Genomic DNA, 18,508 nt, shown 5'->3' on the forward strand with positions numbered 1-18,508 from the left:
AAAACCAAACCCAACATGAGAACCACCTCGCTTCCAGAAAAGGAATAACATAAAAAAACAGCTCCCTCTTAAATACTGAGTTCTTTCTTTCAAGCCACTGTAGTCTTTCCATTTGATTCTCATGTATTGTCCTCTAGGGGTTAGAAAAGGACGGTGTAGAAAGGAAAACAACACCCTTTTGCTTGACTGCTGTGAAAGAATCCCACACTCCAGAGCATTAAAATGAAAATGTGGGTTCAGAATCCATGTGGGTTCTACATGTGATCTGTCCTGAAGTGTTCTTTTTTGATTTTAGGTAGCGCTGGGTATGTCCTTGAGAGAAAAAATAGCTAGGGATTTTACTTTGGTGATGAGTTATGCTAGCAGGCTTCATGTCTCACGTAAATGGTAACCTTTGCTGAGTGTAACCCTAGCTCTTTGTAAAGAGAACAGAATTAGACTCCACCAAATGAAGAGTCCAAGACCTTGGCAGTCTTACCCTGGAAAGATGACAGGATACATAGAGATCATACAAATGAACAATGATGATGCCCTTATAACATTGCCTGAATAGCTAGGATGTTTGCAGAGTTATTCTAGTTTAATGGATATAATGTAGGTTCAGTGGTCTGAAAAAATAGAACATTAGATCTTTTCGTAAGTGAACAACTGAAGTATCTGATAGTAACTACATTAGGCAAAAATTGAGGAAAGAGAACTGAAGTAAGGCAGGTTAGCAACATACATTTCAAATGTTTTAAAATGTCACATGATTTTGTCTATTTTAGATTTATTTTAAGTATTTATCTATTATTTGTTAACAAATGCCATACTAAGGAGCCTTCATTCACAGAAAAAGAGAATTAATTTGAAGTTTGCAGAGCAACAGATATTATGGAAGACATTTGTTTTTTACTTTGTATTATACCTAACAGAGCAAGAAGAGGGAGAAAAAAATAGTTGAGGAAAGAGGTACATGAGTTAAGTCAGAAAAGGAGTTGTGAGTTGTGTGTATGTATGATTTTCATCACTTTTTTAACAAGTTCAGAGCTTCTGCTTTTTATGGCATGGGTATCAGTCCCCGCAAAAATGAATGAATTTGACTTGTGATTGCCAAGGTGTTTGAAGAGAAGATGATATTTGACATCAAATGAGTACTTTGATGATGGTTTTGAAAAATTCTTAAGGCTGTTTTGGTACATGGGAAAATCTAAATATGCACCTCACCATTTCTTTCCCAATTTATCTAGACTATTTTTGAGCAACAGTAGGTTTTTATTTTTTCAGATCTCCTGATTTTTTTTTTTTTTTCCATACTGCCTTCGTGTTTGGCTCTTTCTTTTGTTCTTTCTCTCTTGCTTTTCAGAAAAGAAAACACCTTTTATTTTCAACTCATTAAATTAATGTCAAGGGTGAGCTGTTGTTTTCTAGATAACTAGAAATTTTACTTGATCATACTTAATGTTTTGCCTCTTCACAGTGTTTTTTCCAATTTCTTGATTTTACACAGTGCCAAGGAGATTATCAGTCATGTTTCTCCATGTTAGAGCACTCACTGTCCTTGTTCTCATAGTTCCTCCAATAGCTAAATGGTGTTTTGCTATAAAACTACTTACTTTATAAAGCTATTTTATTTATTTATTTTTTAAAATATATCTTTATTGATTTCAGAGAGAGAAAAGGAGAGGGAAAGAAACATCAATGATGAGAGAGTCATTGATCAGTTGTCTAGCCCGCAACCCTGGGCATGTGCCTTCACTGGGAATCAAAACCCTATTGCCTGGATCCTAGGTTGATGCTCAACCACTGAGCCATGCCTGGCCAGGCTGTAAAGCTGCTTTAAAAGATAACTACTATATGCCCGGCTGGGCGTGCCTCAGAGGTTGAGGGTTGACCTGGGATCCAGGCGGTCAGGGTTCGATTCCCGGTCAGGGCACATGCCCGGTTGTGGGCTTGATCAATGACTCTCATCATTGATGTTTCTATCTCTCTCTCCCTCTCCTTTCCTCTCTCTGAAATCAATAAAGATATATTTTTAAAAAAATTAAAAAAAAAAAAAAAGAGATAACTACTATACTCTAACTAGCCTACAGATTTCTAGTTGCATATCTATGTGGCTCAACCCTTACTGCACTTGTTTTCCTCTTGTTAAGTTCCACATTGTTCATGGCCTTTCTCAGACTGCTTCTCAATCAAAGGATATGATGCCTGGTCATAATTAGAAAATGTCACTACTTCCTCTCCCTGATGCTGAGATCTTAGTAGGCTTGGAAACAACTGGGACATATCTTGGAACTCTTGCTCACTGAGGGGCTCTTTTGGAGCATATAGTCTTTCTCCTGTGACTTGATGTTTTAGGTTGGAATTTGAAAAGCATTAGCTGGGTGGTTCATGTCTGATCCATGTGTTTTCAACTGGGGTGTCTGGGCTTAGATGCACTTTTCCATCATGGTTTCTTCACATGTCTGGCACATTGGTGCTACTTGGTGCCTGTCTGTCTGTCTCTCTCTCCATGTGGCCTAATCCTTCAGGACCTCTCTATATGTGGTTTGGACTTTTCACAGCATGGTGACCTTAGGGTAGTTGGCTTTCTCACGTGGAGGCTTAGGGTTCTAAGAGCAAGTGTTCCAAGAATGATCTCTCTTTTTAAAAAAAAAACTCCCCCCACTTTGTTTTATTGTGATTTCTTGGACCCTCAATTATGGCAGTACAAGAACTAATTTTAAGACTCAACTTTTAAAAGACTAAATTTTTAGAATTCTTCTCTATAAAAAAACTCAGATCTTAGGGTTCAAATACTAAGATAAACAAATGATTGGTTTGAATTATGTGGCCAGCTACTTTTTACTTTGTTAGAGAACTTTTTTAATTTCGCTAAAGATTGGGTTTAGGATTTTTCTCTTATTTGATGATAAAATATTGAAATTAAACCAGCCCTGGGACTAAGGAGCAGTGGTGGCAGAGGCCTGGGCTCTAGGATCTAGATCATTGTAGAATAATCTACAATGCTTCCTCGTCTCATTCTGCAGCACCTGCAATGACTGTACTGATGAGAGATATCAGGAGAAAAGTTGCCTAGAGTTAAGAGCCTTACTTTCTTGGAAGCAATCAACAACTTTAAGTCCAACTTTTGGCAGAACTGCCAAATTGGCAGTTTGTATTTTGCACGCTCTCCCCACCTCTTTTATCTGCTTCCTCCCTAGAACCTTGTCCCTCACAGTTACAGTGTCTTCTTCCTTTGGACTTAGCCCCCAAAGCTATCACTTACTTGAGCCCACATAAAAACTGATTTGTTTTATACCAATCCCTGATAGACTGGTTCAGACAAAGACACAAATTTCTCCATGAATACATTCCACTCCTCCATTTGTCTTTTTTCGGTTAAATTTTTTGGGCCCTGACTGGAGTAGCTCAGTTGGTTAGAGCATCCTCCTGAGCCCTGAAGGGCCTCGGGTTCAGTTCCCAGTCAGGGCACATACCCAGGTTGCAGGTTTGATCCCCGTTGGGATGCATATGGAAGGCAACTGATTGATGTTTCTCTTTCACATTGATATTTCTCTCTCCCTCTCTCTCTCTCTCTTTCTCCCCCCTTCTCCCTTCTGTTCTCTCTGGAATTAATGAAAAATATATCCTCAGGTGAGGATTAAAAAAAAATTAAATTTATTGGGGTGACATTGATTAATAAGATCATATAGGTTTCATGTGTACATTTCTATGATACATAATCTGTGTATTGCATTGTGTGCCCACCACCCAAAATAAGATCATCTTCTGTCACCATATATTAGGCCCCCCTTTACCCTTTACTATCTCCCATCCCCCCTTTCCTCTGGCAACCACCATACTGTTATCTTTGTCCGTGAGTTTCAGTTTTATATTCTACATATGAGTGAAACCATATGATTCTTAGCTTTTCTTCTTTTTTCCCCTCAAAAGAACATGTATTTATTATCTCACACAGTTTCTGACAGTCTGCAATCTGGGAGAGTCTTACTTTAGTGGTTTTGGCTCAGCATCTCTCTTGAGGTTGCAGTCCAGCTCTCAGCTGGGTCTAGAGTCACATCCAGGCTCAGATGGGGCTAGAGAATCCACTTCTAAGATCACTCATTTGGTTGTTGATAGGCCTCCATCCTCATTGGTTATTGGCCAGAGACCTCCATTCATTGACACATGGACCCCTCCATAGCTTGCTTGAGTGGCCTCATTTCATCCCATCTGGAGCCCGCTGTCACCTGCTCCTTCTCCATGGCCATCTTCTTCAGAAACTCCTTCACCAGTATAGCTAGAAGGAGGTCTTCTTCCTCATTGAGTGAAACAGGATGTGAACTGAATGGTGCTGCCTGGAGCATGCCCACCTGGTACAGGGCCAAGATGCCAAGAGCCAGGAAGGGTAAGAACGTCCCGAAGCCCATGATGACTCTCTGGCAGCAGGTTACCTGGCGGTGGCAGTGGTGACAGTGGTGGTGGCTTTCATGTCAGTCCACTGCACTGTGGAAGTGGTAGTGACTCTCCAACTGGGAAGTCACTCCCTGACTGACTTATTTTGCTTGGCATAATATTCTCAAGGTCCATCCATGCTGTCCCAAATGGCAGTATTTCATCCTTTCATATGGCTGAGTAGTGTTTCATTGTCTACATGTACCACATCTTCTTTATCCAGTCTTTTATCGAAGAACACTTTGGTTGTCTCTATGTCTTGGCCACAGTGAATAATGCTGCAGTGAACATAGGGGTGCATATATCTTTGTGAATAAATGTTTTCAAATTTTTCAGGTAGGTATCAGAAGAGGGGTTGCTGGGTGATATGGTAACTCTGTCATTAATTTTCTGAGGAGCCTTCATACTGTTTTCCAATCTGGCTGTACCAGTTTACAGTTCTACCAGCAGTGAATGAGGGCTTCTTTTTCTCTGCAACCTCTCCAACACTTGTTATTACTGGTCTTCTTGATTGATAATAGCCTTCTAACAGGTGTGAGGTGGTATCTCATTGTAGTTTTGATTTGCATTTCTCTAATAGCTTGTGAAGTTGAGCATATTCATATGTATCTGTTGGCCATTTGTATGTCTTCTTGGGAGAAATGTCTGTTTAGGTCCTCTGCCCATTTTTTTTTTTTTTTAAATATATCTTTATTGATTTCAGAGAGAGGAAAGGAGAGGGAAAGAGAGAGATAGAAACATCAATGATGAGAGAATCATTGATTGGCTGCCTCCTGCACGCTGCCAACGGGGGATCGAGCCCACAACCCGGACATGTGCCCTGACGGGGAATCGAACCCCGATCGCCTGAATCCTAGGTCTACGCTCAACCGCTGAGCCACGCCCGGCTGGGCTGCCCATTTTTTAATTGTATTGTTTGTTTGTTTGCTGTTGAGTTGTATGAGTTCTTTATATATTTTGGATATTAACCCCTTGTTGAAGCTGTTGTTTGCAAATACCTTCTCCTGTTTAGTTGGTTGTCTTTTTGTTTTATTGGCTTTTATTTTGCTGTGCGGAACCTTTTTAGCTTGATATAGTCCTATTCATTTATTTTTGCCTTTACTTTCCTTGCCTTTGGGATGAATTAATAAAATCTTCTGTAAGACCAAGGTCCATAAGTTTAGTACCTATGTTTTCTTCTATGTAATTTATTGTTTCAGATCTTATATTTAGGTCTTTGATTCATTTTGGATTAATTTTTGTACATGGGGAAAAACTATAATCTTCTTTCATTCTTTTGCATGTGGCTTTCCAGTTTTCCTAGCACCATTTATTGAAGAGGCTTCTTTTTTCCATTGTATGTTTTTGGCTCCTTTGTCAAAAATTATTTGCCCATATACATGTGGTTTTATTTCTGGGCTCTCAATTTTGTTCCATTGGTCTGTGTGTCTGTTTTTCTGCCAACACCATGCTGATTCTTTCTTTCTTTTTTTTTATCCTTACTTGAGGATGTGTTTATTGATTTGAGAGAGAGAGGAAGGGGGGAGAGAGAGAGAAATAGAGAGAGAGAAACATCGATTGGTTGCATCCTATACATGCCTTGACATGTACAGAACCCACAACATAGGTATGTGCCCTGACCTGGAATTGAACCCACAACCTTTTGGTGTATGGGACAGTGCTCCGACCAACTGTGCCACCGTCTAGGGCAGTGCCATGCTGTTTTGATTATCATTGCTCTGTAATATAATTTGAAGTCAGGTAGTGTGATACCTCCAGCTTCGTTCTTTTTTCTGAGGATTGCTTTGGCTGCTCAGGGTCTTTTGTGGTTCCATACAAATCTGATGATTTTTTTTGGCTCTATTTCTTTAAAAAATGTCGTTGGGATTTTATGGGGATTGCATTAAATCTGTATATGGCTTTGGGTAATATGGACATTTTAACTATGTTGATTCTTCCAATCCACAAACATGGAATATCTTTCCATTTCATTGTGCCTTTTTCAATCTCTTAATAGCGCCTTATAGTTATCAGTACATAGGTCCCATTTGTCTTTAAACAGGAAGAGCCATTACTTTAACCCAAATGACACTTTCCCCGGTGGTGGAACTCTGAAGCAGGCAAGCCAATTGGCAAGCCATTGTGGAGGTGTGTGTGTGGGGATTAGATTCCTTCTAATGTCTTTTACATCCTGCTAAATTCAGAAGAGACTGATATTTAATCCTAAAACCATTATTTCCTTTGATATTTAACCTAAAATAGAAGAGGAAATTTTTCCTTTTTGATGCTACTGGCTTGAATACGTAAGTTTTTATATCATAAGATCATGCCTGTTTGCTCTACACACATATGCAGAGTTATTGCCAAGAGGAATACTGTATGCACAAGGACAGCTAAGACCACATACTGTCCTTAGCTGGGAGTCAGGTTACTCACCACATGGACAGGGGCATGTGCTGGAGCTCTATGTGACTAGAAGGGTCCTTGAGAGGAGAATCCGTAGCATTAAGCTGGCTTTGCAAATTAAAAATTAGGTAAAATACCATGCACAATCCTCTCTGAGCTTGATTTTTAGTAATTGTAAAATGAGATTAATTACCCAGGTACTGTACTAACCACTTTATATGCATTTTCTCATTCATTCTTCACAAAACCCAAGATGTAGAGATATTATTATTCTCCTTTTACAAATAAAGACACTTAGAGAGGTTACACAAAGTGGAGCCAGGAATAAATCCACACAGTTCATCTCTGGAGCAGAGAGTTCTTAACCTCTGGTCTAAGAAATATACTTCCTTGACATGTGTACTTCTTAGGAATTAGGGGAAAGGGGACCTGGGTTCTAAGAAAAAGCCTGAAGTTCCAGCTCATGACTAGCCTTTGGGTTTAGGAAGGACCTTATAAGGATATGAACAGAAATCTCCACCAATAATTTTCTCATATATAGGACCCTGGCTCAGAAAGTTAACTATGACAGTGGTCTTAGATGTATAAGAAAATATATGTGGTGTTGAGATAAACAGAACTGAACAGTGTGCAAAAAGCTTTTGCAGGATATGAGAGAGATTTGTGGTAACTGTACTGATTTCATTTTGAGATGTGAAATAGCTCTAGATCAAAACCCCAAAGACCCACATCAGAGGTCTTGGCAGAGGCAGAATTGAAAGTGTGTTTAGTAAATAAAATATTTGGGACCCCAGGGACATATTCTCACTGGATCCAGTGCCCTCACTGGAATATGATGTAATAATAACCCACTTCAGTTCTCAAGAAAATTACTAAAGAATTCTATAAGGGGAGGGGAAGACAGTGATTAGAACAGGTTAGCAGGACATCTTTTCCCCCTAACTTTCGTCTTTTAACACAGTTTAGTTTAGCTCATTGTCACCTTGCAGTGTTGAACTGTGTGAGAGACTGAGAAGCCGAATACCTAGTAGGGGAGAGAACTGTGACAGTGACAAGCTCATGGAGACAAGAGGCAGTTTGAAGTGCCAGGAGATCATGGGGGAGGTGTAATGATAGTAGATACATGCTAAGCAGGTGCTTTTCAGGGAGGTTATAGAGAAGCTGGGGTTTAGGGACAACTGAGGGAGGAAGTCAGGCTTTATAGCTTCAGACTTAATCTCAGGGCTGTCCCTGATTCCTGCAGCTACAGGGTGGGGGTGGGGGGTGGCAGCAGGGACAGTGCAGAAATGGTGTCACCTAGAATCATAAAATTATTGAATATTAGAGCCCAAAATGACCTTGGAGCCCATTAAGTAAACCTAGCCCCTCAGTTTTAGTTTAAAGGGTACTTAGAATGATTGTCTAGTTGCTTCAGAAACAGTCTCGATACTCATGTCAGGCTTTAACATCATTTTCTTTTACAATTTTGTTTCCTGTTAAAAATCCTATTCATAAATGACCCTGCGTGTGTATGTATATCTGTTTGTGTTTGTGTGGGTATGATGTTTATGATGGGCCTGGTTTGTCAGACAACAGAGTGAAGGATGGTGATTTTAGTTACCTTTTTAGCTGCAGAAGTGAAACCAACTTAGTCAATCTATAGATTTTTGAGTATACACTCAAAGTATTTCTTTATTTCTGAGGGTTGGACAACAACATACCTTAGGCACATAATTTGGATAGCCTTTTGTTTTCTAGGCACATATTCTATAGGGCGATAAATGAATGATAATAGCAGCTCCTTAAGCACCATGGAAATGCATTTGATAGTTTTACAGTGGTTCTCAAAATTTAATGTGCATACACATACCTGAAAATCTTGTTAAAATGCAGAATCTCATTTAATAGGTCTAGGTTGGGGCCTGAGATCCTGCATTTCTCACAAGCTCCCCGATAAAATTGATGCTGCTGGTCCACAAAGCACACTTTGACAAATAGCATGAGCAAAGTCTTAACATTGTTAAAATGTGAAGTATGCATAGGGAATAGCAAGTAAGTCAGTGTGACAGGAGAGAGAAGGTTGAAAAGATTGGTTAGGGTCAGATCTCAAAGAGCCTTGAGAACCAGGGTAAGGATTTAGTTATGTGTTAAGGAATCATTGTAGGTTACTGTACTGGTTATGCAGTGACATGATAAGACCTGTACTTAAGGGAGATTTATCAGGCATCATGTATAGGACAGATGGAGTGGAAGTTTCATATTAGGTATCAAGTAGCAGAAATGTAACTGCTGGCCCTTAATGTCAAATGAGACAATTTGCACAAAGGAGAGAGGAGGGAACTGGCAATACGGAAGCTACCTGTTTTACAGACTGGCCCTGGGTGGGGGGCTGGGAAGTTGTTTGAATCATAAATCTCTTTAGTCTGCTCAAATTCCAAGGGATCCATGCCAATTCCTTGTTTATTTAAGGGTGCAGCCATACACTATGTACTTGGTAAATTTTTCTGCTAGATCCAATGCAACAAAAATGTGTTGAGTGCCAGGTACATTGCTTTGCTATCTCAGGTATCTGTTTCTCTCTCAAAGTGTCCAATGCAGGGTTCTGCCCTTCATCAAATTCACTGTAATGTTAATGGGTGAATGAAGGAATTCATTCTGTTTGAACAGTCCTATTTTAACTTGAGATTCAATAATATATCCTTGATAAGACTTATTTAAAAAACAAGGACACAGTAAATACAAAATAAAGGATAGTGATTACAGTTGGGGGAAGAGAAAGGGAACAGTTGTGGGGGAGCACATAGATATCATTAGTTATTGGTATTGTTCTAGTTCTTGGATTGAGTAATGAGTTCATGGGATTTGATATATTATTAGTATTATTTTTATTATTATATATATTTTTAATCCTCACTAGAGGATATTTTTTCCATTGCTCTTCAGAGAGAGTGGAAGGGATTGAGAGAGCGAGAGAGAAGGAAAAACATCAGTGTGAGAGAGACACACTGATTGGTTGCCTCCTGAACGCTTCCCAACCAGGGCTGGGGATCAAGCCTGCAACCAAGGTATGTGCACTTGGTGGAATCGAACCTGGGACCCTTCAGTCCACAGGTCTACACTCTAACCACTGAGCCAAACCAGCTAGGGCGGGATTTGTTATATTATTAAAAATAAACAAGCCCTGGCCAGGGTGGCTCAGTTTGTTGAGCTTGGCTCTAGGTACTGAAAGGTCACTAGTTCTATTCCTGGTCAGGGCACATGCATGGGTTTCCGCTCCATCCCCAGTAGGGGGCGTTCAGTAAGCAGCTGGTCAGTTTCTCTTTCACATTGATATTTCTCTCTTTCTCTCCCTCTCTCCCTTATTCTCTCTCTCTAAAATCAATTAAAAAAAAAATTAAAAAATGAACAAGAAAATTAATAAGTAAATAAAATAAAGTGTCATGAATGTAAATTTATAATTTACTTCAAAATATGAATTATTGTATATGTTATGTACCTGAGTCCATTTATAAAAAACTACATACACACATCTATATACTCAAAAGTAACATCATAGAGAATCCATCTGCCAAAAGTAAGAGAAGGAAATTAAAATTGCCACCTTAGCCTATATCTGTGGAGGGCTTTTCTTTGTTTGTTTGTTTGTTTGTTTTGTTAATACTCACCTGAGGATATTTTTTTTATCCAATTGCTTTTCAGAGGGAGAGTAGAAGGGAGGGAGGGGGGAGGAAAGAGAGGAGAGAAACATGGATGTGAGGGAGAAATCGACTGGTTGCCTCCCACAGGAGCCCTGACTGGGGGTGAACCTGCAACTGAGGTATGTGCCCTTGGCTGGGAATCGAACCCACAATCCTCTGGTGCACAGGCCGACACTCTAACCACTGGGCTACACTGGCCAGGGTATGTGGAGGGCTTTTCTGTGCAGTATAGAAAAATGCAGATAATTTGAGTAGTTATGTCTAGCCTGAGGCTTGGTGAGATCAGCAGCCCCAACAAAGTATACTAATATTTTACTATCTAAATTTCTGTTCCATTAAATAATTTATAGAGTGCTTTCCCACCATCAGAACATGCTTGCCTACTGTTTACTCAGTGTTACATTCTGGATTCTTGAACTTGAGGTCAGAGGTCCCATAATGAATTTAATGTCCACAGAGTACTGTCATATTTAATATTCTTGATATTAAATATTATGACATTACATCTTTTCTAGTCATTAAAATGACACCAAAGTATGAAGAAATATATCCTGGAAGATCAAATCCATTTTCATAACAAAAGTGATATATGAAAACAGTTCCCTTTTTTTAATCTGTCCTAGTAAATAAATGGAATTCTGACCAATTCTACTAAACTATAGGAATTACCAATTTTTAGATAATTAGAACACATTAAAATATAGTTAGTAATAAAACTACTTGAGTATAATTAAAAAAAATTTTTTTATTGATTTCAGAGAGGAAAGGAGAGGGGGAGAGAGGGATAGAAACATCAGTGATGAGAAAGTCATTGATCAGTGCCTCCTGCATGCCACCGCCCCCCCCTCCGCTGGGGATTGAGCCCACAACCGGGCATGTGCCCTGACTGGGAATGGAACCAAGATTTCCTGTATCATGGGTCGATGCTCAGCCACTAAGCCACGTTGGCCAGGCTCTGAGTATAATTTAATTCTTTTGATTCATAAGGTACTTTTAGGGACTTGGGATGTTCCATGCAAACGAATTTTCCAGAAAATTGAAACAAACTTATGATTGCCAAATGATTTTTAAAAGTGAAAGTAGTAGATGCTGCCCTGGTTGGGTAGCTCATCTGGTTAGAGCATTGTCCCGATATGCCAAGGTTGGGGGTTTGATCCCTGGTCAGGGCACATGCAGGAATCAACCAATGAATGCATAAATGGGTAGAACAACAAATTGATATTTCTCTTTTTCTCTTTCAAATTAATCAATAAATACAAAGTTTTAAAAAAGTAGTAGATGCTTAGGGCAAAAATTCTAAAAATTTAGAGTACAGAAGGTAAAAAATGAAAAGTAAAAGTTGACCCTTTCCAGTTTCCAATTTCTACTATTAACAGTTTCTTAATATCTTTCCAGATATAGAATTATACACATATACAATTATGTGTATAACTTTATTTTTCATAAATGCAATCATACTATATATAATATTATATACCTTGCTTTTCCACATAATATATCTGGGCATCATTTGATAACAGCACACAAAAATCTAATTTATTCTTTTAAATTCCTACATAGAATTTTTATATGGTTTATAATAGTTTACTTAATCAGTTCCCTGTTGAAGCATATGTGAGCTGTTAAAAACAGTACATAAGTGAGTATCTTTACAAACAGACTTTTGCATACTTTAGAAGTATATCTATAGCAGTGGAATATTGGGGTTGGGGAAAGCACATGCATTTTAAATTTTGATAGTTATGGCCAAATTGTCCTTCTCTAAAATGGGGTACATTCTCAGTAGTTATTTGAGAATTACTTCCTTATACTCCTCACAATATGATATCTCATTGTTTTGTAGACTTGCATGTCTTTAATCATAAATGAGGTGCATATTCTGTGTGTTTATTGGTCACTTTTGCTTTCTCCTCTAGTAAATTGCCTGTTGAGAAATATGATCTACCAAACTGAACATAGAACATTCCCAGTGTATTTTTACTACACTTTTACACTTAGACTCCATTCAAGGTGAATATTTAACAAATAATTTTGAGATTTAGAATTTTGAGATTATTCTTTGTTGTTATTATTTTTTTACACAATACATTGTCACACCAAATATCTAATACCCAGATGATGGCATTTGATCTTTTCTGTTTGATATAATGAACAGTTGAACCTTACCCAGACTTCAGTCTAATTTGAGCCTCATGCAAGTTTGGAAAATCCCTGAAGTGGAAAACTCCAAAAAAAATGGGGGAAGGATTGTGATAGTTGACATCACTCCCTCCCTCCTCTGTCAAAACAGTACATACTTTCTTCTCATTTTGTTGAGAAGTAATCTTGGCAATAAATTTGTACCCAAGGGTATAATTCTTTGAGCTTAGGGCTCATGCCCCTTTTTTCGCGATCTATACAGTTTCTGCCATATGGTGGCTGCTTAGGAGATGTCTAAGGAAAACAACAATAGTGCTGGTATTTGGTTTGTCAGCTGTGGCTCAGGGCAGCAGTGGGCCATAGAGCAGAACTGATGCTGAGGAATATGACCCTCACTTGATTCTAATTGTGTCTTTGTGGTGCAGCTTTTAAATATGGGACAGCTGGTGCTGGATAAATCTGTCCTAACAAGCTGTATGAGATTGAAATAAAATGAAATATTTGGGATTAAATCCAAATGCAAAAATGTAGAAACGACTGATTAATCTTTTGATATTTTACTTTCTGCATCTTGGTGAAAAGGCACTCACTATTCACTGTAAATTCCTGGCAGTAGTGCAACTTTAAGCTTAAGATGAACGGGCTGTATGCCCTAATTTAAGGCCTAACATTTCATGAAAGTAAAGCAGGATTCTTGCTTTACAGCCCATTCACCGTGCTGAAAAAAATGACAGTCTATGCATACCTGCTTTTGTTAGCAACCTTTCTTCCTTTGTCTTTCTCCCTTGAATACAAGGTTACTGTTAATAATGAGACCCACACTTCTACTTGGGTTGGGATAATTATCCTGTGTGGCCTCTGAAAGTTTGCAAATGATGGGACCCCAACTCCTAGTAAATTCTCCCCTAAGTGACTAAATGTCTTGCTGATTGCTAAGGGATAAAAAAGGGTAGTGAGCTCAGAGAACATCAGGTTGCTGGCTTTTCTTCAGCTGACTGGATTACTAAGGTAGAAAAGTGCTAAAAATAAATCAGGGCACCGATTCTCCTGCCAGGGGTGAGTATTGAGATAACTTGTCTTCTCGGCTGCTGTTGACATCATCCATTCTTCTAATGCACTGTGCAAATAGGAGCCAGAATGAGAAACAGGTTTGGCCAGGGACTAATGTCAGTAAAACTCTAGCCCTGTCCGGATATACTTAGTGTTACTTCTTGTCGGGCTCAATTAATTAGTCCCTCCAAGTCTCCTAGGTCATAGCTAAATACATCAAGGTGGGAACTCAAAACTAGACTCAGGGCCAATCTCAGGGGAAAGCACTTGATCTGTTCTAGTTTCAAATGTATTTTTGCTAGGACTCTTCCATGTCAAGTTGGGTTTCAGAGTTTCCCCCAAGGGGTTCAGGTTCAACCAGAGTTGGAAAGGTGGGAAGAGCTCTCAGGAACCCAGTCCTAGGACTTGAAGATTTCACAGTGATCAAAGTACCTGATATGGAGTAAAGATTTTTATTGCTGAATTTCTGTTTCTATTGTTGGTTCAGATGTTCTGAGCAGAGAGCCTTTGCCACTCTGACTTAATTTATCCCCTTGTTAACTGCTAGACTCAGAAAAGCCAAAAGAGCCCTGGCTGGTGTGGCTCAGATGGTTGTCTTCCCATGAACTGAGAAGTCATGGGTTCAATTCCTGGTCAGGGCACATGCCCGGGCTGCAGGCTCAATCCCCACTAGGGGTTGTACAGGAGGCAGCTGATCAATGTTTCTCACATCAGTGTTTCACTCTCTCTACCTTTCTCTTTCTCTCTCACTAAAATAAATAAAAACATATTAAAAAAAAAGAAAGAAAAAGAGCCAGGGATTAGTGTTAAGACCCCTGGGAGCTCTGGGATTTCTAGGTCCACTCAGAAGTGTCCAGTCTGACCCAGAGCACTCTCTCCAAGTATGGAGGTTTTTAAAATTTTTATAAAATAATTTATTTAAATGTTTCTGTAAAATTGCATTCTCATTATAGAAAACTTGGAACATGTGGCAGAGAAGTGAGAGGGGGAAAAAATCAGCCACAGACCCAGTACACAAAAACAAATTCCTTGGGTTTCCTTAGGTGTTTGACTGAATCTATGTGAAGGAAGGAAAGGTCAAATAGGAACTCAGTAATGCTTTTCTGTTTCCCTGCATTTAGCATAGTGTTTTAATCCAGCCATCAGGGATCCTTCACAGGTAGGTATTGGCTCTAGACCTTCTGAGCTGAGTTCTACAGGTGAGCCAAAACCCTACTGCCATCCCTGGTAGAGACCATGTTCTCCTTTCAGGATTCTTCTCTTTTTTCCACACATCCTTTTTGCTTTCCTTCTGGCTATACTAATACAATTTCTCTTTATTTTCCCCTGTCATTTCCAGTCTTAAGGTCACCAGCAGCCCTTTTGCAGATCTTTCTTCAAATTCTGCCTGGCTTCCCCAGAGCAGAGAGTCAGGGCCCAGGTAACATTGAAGAGAATGGAAGGGCTGCTCTTTTTCTAGCCTCCCACGCACCCAGCTTGGCATTTAGAAGGTTTGTCTGACCAAAGAGAGGAGTGTTGGGAAGTGCAGGGTCTTTTGCAGCTCCAGATGTTTGGAGCCAGGAAATATTGAGTTGCAGTATATCTTTGAATTCCCTCCTGCATTTTGCTTGGTGTTTTAACACCTTGCTGACCAGCTATTTCAAGCCAGAACTTGCACATGCAGCCAACTACTTTTCCGTTGTGACCAGTCAGCAAGGTGTTTGAAATTACTTTTAAATTAATGTAAGTGCAGACACAAGCTATCTCATGACTGGTCAGCAACGTTTGGACATGGAAACACGTGTATGCTTGTGATCAGTCAGCAACATGCTTAGTAATAGACATTAGATAAGTGTTTATTGGTGAGTAAATGTGTTTAGTCCTGAGGAGTAGAGGTGGGAAGCCACTATACTTAGCTGCTTATAAGTTAAGAGCATCAGGGTTGTATTCTGTGCTTGTGCCCAAGGAATTAGGAATATGTGATTGTTCTCATTTGTAGGATCACTATGGTATGAGAAAACCCAGCCAACCAGTAGCCTTGGTTTCAAAGGTACTCACAGCCTCCACGTTGTCTGCTTTTCTGCTCCTGTTGTCCCCACAGAAAGAGCCCCGTGAGGCTGGGTTTGTTTGAGGTAGATCCTTGCTCTCTGGCAAGGCGGGTCATAAACTGGAATGACAGCTGTGTGCAAAGAGGCTAGGGCGTCAGCTGGAGGGATGGGGAAGGGTCTTCAGTTAACCACAGAGCAGCACAAAACATGTGACCTTGAGTTAACCGCTAATAATTACACATCAAATCTAAATGAAAACTAGGTGATAAAAGGCAGGGCAGAAGCCAGAGTCTCATGGTGATCAAAGCATTTTTGTCTGGAATGTAAAGAACTTTGGTATTGGCATTGCAAGGAAATTCAAGCCACTCTTTCAGTACAGAAGACAGAAGCTAGCTACAGTTGCTTGGGTCAGTGCTACAACTTGACTGATTTCAGAAATCTAATATTAATCTTAACATTGGGTTTGGTAGAGAACCTGTGCAGGATTGTAGATGTTTATGTAAGGTATGTGGAACAGCACATTTTTTCTTGGAAGCTGAAGACTTCTGTTTTACACACTGTTGGTAGATGTGCTTTTGATTGTCCTGGTTTGATCTGTCTCTAACAAGTAGACCTTAAATACAATAACAGAATTTAGGTCTAATAAATAAATAAACTTCCTGTTATCATGAATAAACTGAAAATTTGTAACAAGTATGGCCTTTCACTTTCTATAACAAATTATATGATTAAACAGCAAGCTTTGATTCAAGACTTGCTGTGCGCCCAGTACTAAGCAGCTGGAGAGTGCTATAAAAGAACTAACAAAAGGAAGAAATGTAAATGTCTTACAACATTTACAGTAAACTAAGTGTATCCTAAATACAATCCTTAGTAATCCTTAGTTTCTCTGAGTAAGTAATCCCTAAGTAAGTAATACAAGATTACTGCAAGCCATTCAACTCAGCCAGTATTTTTTCTTTTGAGCATCTTATAAAGGCCAATTGTTTTATTTTGTTTCATAGCTGTAGACTACTTCTCTCTCTAGTTTCAGTCAGTTATTTAAAAATTAAGTGATGCTTGTTGGTCATGATAGAAGCTGGGAAAATTTAATATAATCCTATTTCCAGTAGTAGTGCAAAAAGGTAAATTGTCCTGGAGTGATTCATTAAAAATACGGTCTCCCTTATCAAGGCATGGCATGTTTCATCAGAAGAGAAGTAATTTATTCGAAGTGATCATGAGTGCAGATGGCTGAAAGGTCTCTGTTAGCTGTAGGAATCTGTGACTCAGCATCTAGCCCCTGAACGCTGGTTCTTACCACGCTGTCAAAGATCAAGGTAAGCTTCAGGTCATCCAAGTCAACTCCTCCTTACATTTTGTTTTTTAAATAGACCAAGGAACTGAAGTCCAAAGAAAAGAAGCTATTTGTCATACATACATACATACATACATAAAATAGTTTTGTGTCTATTAACAATTTCATTTCAGTATTTCTGGTTACCTCCTGAAGCAGTTTTTAACATCTTATTGGGTCTGTCTTCAATTAGTGAAATAAAACCTTTGACATGTGTTCATTTTATATTTGTATTTGTATAATTATACCTTAAAAAATTGTCTTTTAACAGGAAGAAACCAGAATTTTACTAAGAGCTCTCTGTTCTTTCCTTCACTGTAAATAGATATAGGCCCTATTTACATGCATTTCTGAGATGGCTAAGCAGTCACTTGTAATTTTTTTCTTACATTTTTATGTTTTTAGGCCATGTGGATAACATCTTAAAAAATAATTTATTGCCTGACTGCCATGGCTCAGTGGTTGAGCGTTGATCAACCTAGGATCCAGGAGATCGAGGTTCCATTCCTGGTCAGGGCAAATGCCCGGGTTGTGGGCTCGATCCCCAGCAGGGGGCGTGCAGGAGGCAGCCGATCAATTGATGTTTCTCTCTCTCTCTCCCTTCCTCTCTCTGAAATCAATAAAGATAATATTTTAAAAATAATTTATTGAGATGATTTTATGTAACATAAAATTAACTTTTTATTTTATTTATTTATTTTTGTTCATCTTCACCTGAGGATATTTTTTCCATTGATTTTTAGGGAGTGCAAGGGAGGAGGGAGGGGGAGGAAAGAGAGAGAAACATTGATGTGAGAGAGGCACATCGACCAGTGCCTCCTAAACACACTCCGACTCTGGGGCAGGGAACAAACCCGCAACCCAGGTATGTGCCCTTGACCAGGAATCATACCTGTGACCCTCCGGTGCGTGGGCAGACGCTCTAACCACCTAGCCACGCTGGCCAGGGCTTTAAAAAGAATATTTGTTATAAACTAACCATTTTAGAGACAATTCAGGGGCATTTAGTCCTTTCACAATATTGTATTACCTCTGCCTAATTCCAAAGCATTGCCATCATTCCAAAGTAAAACCCCTTATCTGTTAAGCAGTTTCTCCCTTTTCCTCCCTCCCCATAGCCCCTGGCAGCCACCAATCTGCATTCTGTGTCTATGGATTTCTCTATTCTGGATATTTCATATAAATGTCATATAGTATGTGATGTTTTGTCTCTGGCTTCTTTCACTTAGCATAATATTTTGGAGATCTATCTATGTTGTAGTATATATCAGTAATCCATTTCTTCTTATGGCTGAGTAATATTCCATTGTATGTATATACCACAGTTTATCCGTCCATCTGTTGATGAACATTTGGGCTACTTCCACCTTTTAACTATAGTGAACAGTGTTGCTATGAACATGCATGCACATACAGTTCTTTTGGTTATATATCTAAGAATGGAATTGCAGCACCAAATGGCAATTCTCATGTTTAAC

The sequence above is a fragment of the Miniopterus natalensis genome, chromosome 4 (genome assembly GCF_054644295.1).
Source record: "Miniopterus natalensis isolate mMinNat1 chromosome 4, mMinNat1.hap1, whole genome shotgun sequence".
In the NCBI taxonomy this organism is placed as follows: Eukaryota; Metazoa; Chordata; class Mammalia; order Chiroptera; family Miniopteridae; genus Miniopterus; species Miniopterus natalensis.